The sequence below is a fragment of the Impatiens glandulifera genome, chromosome 1, assembly GCF_907164915.1.
Source record: "Impatiens glandulifera chromosome 1, dImpGla2.1, whole genome shotgun sequence".
In the NCBI taxonomy this organism is placed as follows: Eukaryota; Viridiplantae; Streptophyta; class Magnoliopsida; order Ericales; family Balsaminaceae; genus Impatiens; species Impatiens glandulifera.
This window is the reverse complement of record NC_061862.1, coordinates 1,821,835-1,829,601: the sequence shown is the minus strand read 5'-3', so window position 1 is coordinate 1,829,601 and position 7,767 is coordinate 1,821,835. Positions and strand designations below refer to the sequence as shown.

The 7,767-nt window shown below is 30.0% G+C and overlaps 1 non-coding gene across 1 annotated transcript; it reads right to left on the bottom strand.

Annotated features, from left to right (window-relative positions):
* Positions 1–375: 375 nt before the first annotated feature.
* Positions 376–462, bottom strand: LOC124923195. The gene has a single exon (XR_007098202.1). It is a non-coding gene; the product is annotated as a small nucleolar RNA snoR116 (small nucleolar RNA).
* Positions 463–7,767: the final 7,305 nt, after the last annotated feature.

Sequence of the window (7,767 nt, the reverse complement as noted above, 5' to 3'; positions counted from 1 at the left end):
GAATACAATGGCGCTACCAAAAAAACGTCGAAAGCAGAATCTTGATTCCTAAATCAATGTCGGCAACGTATAGCACTGATTATACTATCGAGAAAGATGCATCAGTGACTCTAATTACATTGCCTTTCAAGATCACATCAATCAGACTAGATGAATCAACCGTGGATTACTAGAATATAAGAAATTTATCAAAACAAAAATCAATATAAGAACTTTTGAATGCATTGGCTTACAGCGCTGTAAACACTCTGAAAGATTAGTGCTTCAGAGACTCTAATTTGCTATTTTACAAGAAGACGTCAAACGGATTGAAAACAATAATATGATGCAGAAGCAGATTGAGAAAACCAAAATAAGAGATGTTGCAAAATTGAAAGGCTCAGAGATATTAGTTATGAATTAATCAAAGAAATCACATTGAGTCTTCATAGTTTGATGGTATAACTTTAGTCATCATAGCCTAGCCTGCCTGAAAAACTTGTAAAATGCAGAAGAAACGAATCTAAGAAAATCGAAATCCTTCTATCGTATGTGAAGAGATCTAACGCAAAGATGAGGATATCTTAGACGGAGAGAAAGATAGAAGAAATCGAACATGATTGATCTGCAGTTGGGCATCCTAATGTACGTGAATTTAAGCATAACTTTTCGCGACGGAGAAGATACGGGAAGAAAAACCCTAGGTATTATATTGCTTCACAGAATTTAAATTACATAAACGTACAATGAAAAGCCCATTTGTCTTGGGCCTCCCTTTCATTTAAATAAATAAAGCTAGTTTTTTTTATAAATTCTCCCATTTACTAATTTTCTAATCAAAATAGCACTTATTAATCAACTAAAATATATATATTTTTTAATTAAATTTTAAGTAAAAACACATTTTAATGATTAAACTAATTAAAACCCAAATTTGGATAGATCAAAGTTTTTCAAACACAAACCTAAAAAAAATCATTAGCGCAAGCCTATGTTTAGGCCCCTGGACGCAAGTAGGCCCCTACATGGACGCAAGTAGGCGGACAAGCCTATGCAAGACGAATCCCGAACATAGACGCGCGTTTTGAACAACTTGTCCTCCTTTGCGTATACGACGAGAAGCCCCCTCTCATTTTTTTTATTTCGGGGAGTTAATAATTTTGGTCATTTCTCGACCAAATCAACCCCAAAAAAGTCGCATGATCGGAGGCTTGAGGGTCATAACTATGACAGACAATTTTTATTTTGAATTAAGGCTTCAACTCAAAATGCTTTCAGATGGAATCGAGTCCATGACCTTGGTACTGTTTCACCTACTATGTATAGCCCATTTATATTATAAATAATATTGGTTTGGGCCTCCCCTATAATTTAAACAATTAGAGCTCGTTCAATATGTTTTTTTTTAATAAATTCTCCCTTTTACTACTTTCTAATCATAATAGCACTTGTTAATCAATTAAAATATTAAATATATTTATTTATTTTTATTAAATTTAAATTTCAAGTAAAAAAATATTTTAATGATTAAACTAATTTAAAACTCAAATTTTTATAGACCAAAATTTTCTAAACAAAAGTATAAAAAAATTAATATCAAACAAACTCTATAAATTGTTAAATTGTGAGCTAATTTGTATTATTTAAATAAAAATATAATAATTGTAGACACTCAATTTTACTCCCTAATTTATTTAAAATTGTCCAAGCTAATAAATAATTTTGTTAAAATTCATATACTAATTCATTGCAAATAATTATTTTTGAAAAGATTTGTATCGATCGGATTCCAAAAATAATTAATTTTGGAATATATTTTAAATAAAACTCAAAGTATAAAAAATAATAAGTTGATAAATATGATGAATTTATCAATTATTAAAGTTAATTTATTTATTTTGTAGGTATTTAGAAAAAATTGAATCGGAGTTAATCAGAAAATCATCGGCGGCGAGCAACCGACAGAATCCTCTAACATCTTCGAGGCGGGTTGGTTAGAGGTATAGGGTGTAGTCAACGATGCAGTTGAGGGTACAACAAGGGTTTGAGGGACTGGAACTCATGCATGGAATTCAAACTCAATCCCAAGATGCGGTCAAGGTTCGAGCCTAGATGCAATCGACGAAGGTAGGACTTTAGCCCAAGTGTAGATCCTGGACCCATGTGAATATATGCGAGCATTCAACCCTTACATGGAGAAAGTAGGCGGCCCAGGCCTATGCAAGACGTGTCCCAAACGCATACACGCATTTTGAACAACTTATCCTCCTTTGAGTAGACTATGAGAAGCCCCCTCTCATTTTCTTTGATTTTGGGGAGTGAATATCTTGGTCATTTCTTGACCAAATCGAACCTAAAAAAAACGCATGACCGGAAGACTTAGGATCACAATTATGACAGACAATTTGATAAAAGAGAGTCACACGTTTTATAACTTTCCTCGACACTCATTGTATGCCTAAAGAAGTTTAAAAAAAATAAAGGAGAGTCGCATCGTTTTGTAAGTGACCTACGAACAACCAAACATAGGCAACACGCGAAGGGCACGTCCTTTCCCCTTTCATCTTCAATTGCTCCATTTATACATTCTATTCTCCACATTTATCAATCTCATTCATATTCTCATTCTCTTATTGTTTTTTAGCCATCAATTAGTCATTTCAATATTTGAACATATTTCATACCTACACAATTAGTATGTTAGGATCAAATTCCTAAAAAGTTTTTACTTTTTAAATTGAAACACATTTGTAGAATAATTTTTATAACCAATTAAATACTATTAATAACAACAAAATTATCCAACTCCTAACAATAATATTATGAGATTCCATTTTTCTATTTTTTCACCTTCAACAAGATATTTCTTTCTAATTTATGGAAGGAGATAATAAAGATAAATAGAGTAGATATGTTGATATTTTGAACATCCATAGTGACTAAAGTTCAAAACTCATCTCAACTCTCATTACCTTTTTAAATCACATGTAAATCTTTAATTAGACGATGTTTATGTCATTCAATCAAATGAGTTTTGATCGAATTTTTAAGAGAGAGAATTTGGAGGAGAGAACGAGAGAAGTAATGACGTGGCATCACCTCATTGACGGAAAAAAGAAAAAAAAACGTGTGGAGAGAGAAGAGAAAGATTTTTACAACCAATCAAATTGTGGCACATCATTCTCTTTTCTATTCTCTCTTTCAAATTCTCTCTAACCTTTCTCTAAAAATAATTATGATCTTTACTCTAGTAATTTAATAACAAATTTTATTGAAGCATGAAATCTCTACAATGAAACTAATTATTTCCTCTATAAAAAAATGTAATTTAATAGTATAAACATTATAAAAAATAAATAAAAACAACTTACATTGATATATAGAACAGACCTTTCTTTTTCAAGTCTGTTAATATTATTCGTTAACAAGGATAACGATTTAGTGTTCGATTAAGGGAGATTTCGGCCGCATTGTCTACAATTTAGGATTTGACCAACAAAATCTTCTGCCATCAACGGAAATTTAAGGTTCAACTAGGAGAAAATGGATTGGAGGATTTCACAGATGAGGAATTTTTATTTTTATTTTATTGTAGAATTATCTCTCAATTTTCCTAGCCCAGGGGATGCCCAATCGTCTAAGTAGGCCTAACCCAAGGAATATTCTAGTTAAGAAAGATGTATTCTAATTTAAGAAGGGATATTTTAGTTAATGAAGGGATATTCTTGATTAAGAAGTGATATCTTAAATTAGTGTAATTAATTTGTAATAGGAAGACAATTCCTAAATTAGTAGGTCATAAGTATTATAAATACTTCAAAGGTATTACATTGTAATGATCAAGTGCAAGCAATAAAATTATCTAAATTTTATCTCTCTTAAATTTCTACATGGTATCAGAGCAGGGTTTTCCATCTTAAAGGAACCCTGTTCACAATTATTCGTTGTCTCCTCTAATGGTGGAAATAGCCATTGGAGAAGAACTCAAATTATTATATTATCTCATATTTCCTAAGTATTTTTTATCTCTATTTTATCACCCTATGTTAAACAAGTGGGACATCATTTCAAAATTGCACTTTATATCTCGGCCGAATCTGTACATGTTAATGTCTCGACAAATTTCTTCCAACATTTCATCTGTCCAAAAATTATCATCTTTCACTTCAAAAGTTCCAAGAGCCAAAAGTCAGGTGTTAAATGCCAAGATCCAAGAGCCAAGAGCAAGTGCCAAGTTCCAAGAGACAAGTGTAAAGTGCAAAGTACAAAGTGCAAAGTGAGCCAAGTGCCAAGAGTCAAGAGTCAAGAACTCTTCCCAAGTAGAATTTCGAAGAACTATGTGGCAAGTTGGGTACTCTCAATATCCTTTACCCAACTTGAGGGGTAGTGTAGAATTATCTATCAATCTTCCTAGCCTAAGTGGATGACCAATCACCTAAGTAGGCCCAACCTAAGGAATATTCTAGTTGAGGAAGATGTATTCTAATTTAAGAAGTGATATTCTAGTTAAGAAAAGGATATTCTTGGTTAAAAAATGATATCTTAAATTAGTATAATTAATTTGTAATTGGAAGACAATTCCTAAATTAGTAGGTCATAAATCTTATAAATACTTTAAATGTGGACATGACACTTGTCAGAAATTTCATTATCTTTTCATACAGTAAATTTGACAAGTTTATATCGTGTAAAATTGTCATTCTTCTACTTTGCAATTGGCTGCCTAGACCAATAAATAAATATATATATATATATATATATAAAAGATTGTATTTGATAAAACTAAAAATTAACATCTAATTACTGAAATATGAGTACTGAATTATTTCAATATTTAACAATAATAAATGAAATTATCAAATAAAAATATTTTAAATTTAAGTACTAATAAATAAGTTGATAATATTTTAAACTAACGTCTAAACCAATTAGATTAATACTAATATTATTTATGTTAATTAATAAATTTAATATATTTCATTATATAATTAGATAAATGTAATTTATATTAAATATTAAAACAAAATATCAAGATTTTTTTTAAACTCGCATATTAGACAATTGATTTGCAATTTGTTCATATAAATTAAACTATAAAAGCTTGATGGTTTTGAAGACTCCATCATTTGTTGATTATTTTGATTAATATTATCAACTTCAAATTGTTCAAAAAATAAGTCTCTCCTATCTCTTTTTGATAAAATTATGTAACGCTGCACAAGTAATAAAAATATTTCTTTAGGTTTGAAAATTGTACGACGCCATCTTATCCAATATTGGAAAACGAGCTTTTCAATACGCCAATGTACATTAATGACATTTCTTAATTTTGCATGTTCTTGATCAAATAATACTTCGTTCGAGTTTAACCACCTCGTTGAAAATTAGCGAGACAATAACGCACATTTCGTTAAGGCGACATAAATCATTGAGTATGAGTATATGCAACATCACATAAATAATATTCATCAACAATTTAAAATAAACATATATAAAGTTATTAATATAAATAAATAATTTTAAAATATAGAATAATAATTTACTGGGTTATAGAAAGGGAAATTTTGACAATGGATTAAGCATTGTCTTAGTTAACACCTTAGAATCATGTGCCACTCCTTCCCATCCCATCCCGTCCAAATAAATATAAATATCATATCGAAATCACATATAGCAGCAATACATTTTGATAGCATTTCCCCTTTCCTCTTCCTCTATATCGAACTTGTTCATTTCTCAAAACAACGACATGCACTAAAGTTTCATCTAATGCACCTAGTGCCCCTAAATAAATGTTAAAACAAATTATGAAATAAAAATGAAAAAATTATATATATATATATATATATATATATTAATATTTAAACATTACCTTAAATACTTCTCGAAGAATATTCTTAAAAAAGAATTGGAAGAATATTGTCAAAACTTACTTTAGGTTGTTTTTCTCAAAACTAATATGATAAAACTATAATATTGTCCGCGTGGATAGAAACACAAAGTTAAAAAAGAATGGGAAGAATATCGGTTAATTTTATAGTGTAGAATAATATTCCGTTTGAAATTATAAAATTTATGTGTTTGAGAAAATTCATTTATATATGTATATATATATATATATATATATTCTCCTGTCATATTATAGAATATATTGTTTGCTCGTATGAATAAATTAAACTATAAGATTTTCAACTAATTTAATAAAAAATAAATATTAAAGTTAGTTTCAAACTGAATTAATTAAATGTACGTAATTTAGATTAAACCAATTTATAAGTAGGTAATATTATGTTTTTTGTCAAATTATTTAGCTATTCCCAGAATGAGAGTATGAAGTATTAATTATTAATTAGTTGTTGGGTTCTAATTAAATATTTGACAATATAAGTTTTATAATTTGTTTTAAAATAACTTTACATACACCACCCGTAAACCACTAGAATTTTCAAATTAATTGAATATGTATTAATAAGAAATTAATATGTATTTTATAAATTTCATTATAATAGAACAAATTATAAATGCATAAAATATATTTTAAAAATAAATCGGACTTTAATTAAATAAACTTAATCAATTAATAATCGGAAAATTATAGGCGGTTCAAAAAAAAAAAAAAGGTATAAATACAGAGTTCTCCGCGATATTCCCAAGTACAAAAGAAAATAAAAGAATTTTAATTGCATACATCCTTAACTAGATGTATAAATTTTTATAGTTTTTGGTTTATTGTTATTTAGAATCACTTTGAAACTTGTTTGGTTTTGAAATTATTATTATTATTAATATGTATTTTATATAAGAGTTTAATATAATTATATAAATATATAAAATATATTTTTAAAATAAATTTATTGAATTAATCGGACTTTAAATAAAGTTAATGAATAACGGTCGGTCGGTCACACGCGTTTCAAATTAAAAGTATAAATACAGTAGTCCGCCCATCTCTCTTGTCGGATGAAGAGGAGATCTGCTCCAGGTTTACGCTAGTTGGAGGAAAAGCGAGGGATGAAGAGGAGATCCACTCCACCCCACCGTTTCTACGCGTCTTCTCTTCTCTTCTCTTCTCGGATGAAGAGGAGATCTGCGCCAGGTTTACGCTACGCTAGTTGGAGGAAAAGCGAGGGATGATCGGATCATCCATCCACCCCACCGTTTCTACGCGTCTCTCTTCTCTTCTCTTCTCTTCTCGGTCGGCCTACCGGAGGAGCTCTCTCTGCGCCAGATTTACGCAGTTGAGAGGAAAAGTGACAGGAGAGTGAAATCCACCCGACCGTTCCTTCTTTCTAGATTATCCTCTGGTCAGTCTTCTTATTTCATTTCATTTCTTCTAGATTATTCCATCCTAATTAATGGTTTAAGACAAACCCTAATTTCCCAAACTTTCTTTCTTGGTTTGATCAATGTATTCGTCAATAATTATGTTTCTTTAGTCGATGAAATTCGATAATGACCTGATTCTTCTTGATGAAACGCTAATCTGGGTTAGTAACCCCTGTCTGTCTGTACTCCATTAAATAATATGTAGTAACCCCATATGTCATCTTAGCCCTCCCGAATTAGAGGAAAAGTGACCGGAGAGTGAAATCCACCCGACCGTTCCTTCTTTCTAGATTATCCTCTGGTCGGTCAGTCTTCTCATTTCATTTCTTTTCTTTTCTTCTAGATTATTCCATCGCTTAAGACAAACCCTAATTTCCCAAACTTTCTTAGTTTGATGAATTTGTATTCTTCAATAATCATGTTTCTTTAGTTGATGAAATTCGTTAATGACCTGATTCTTCT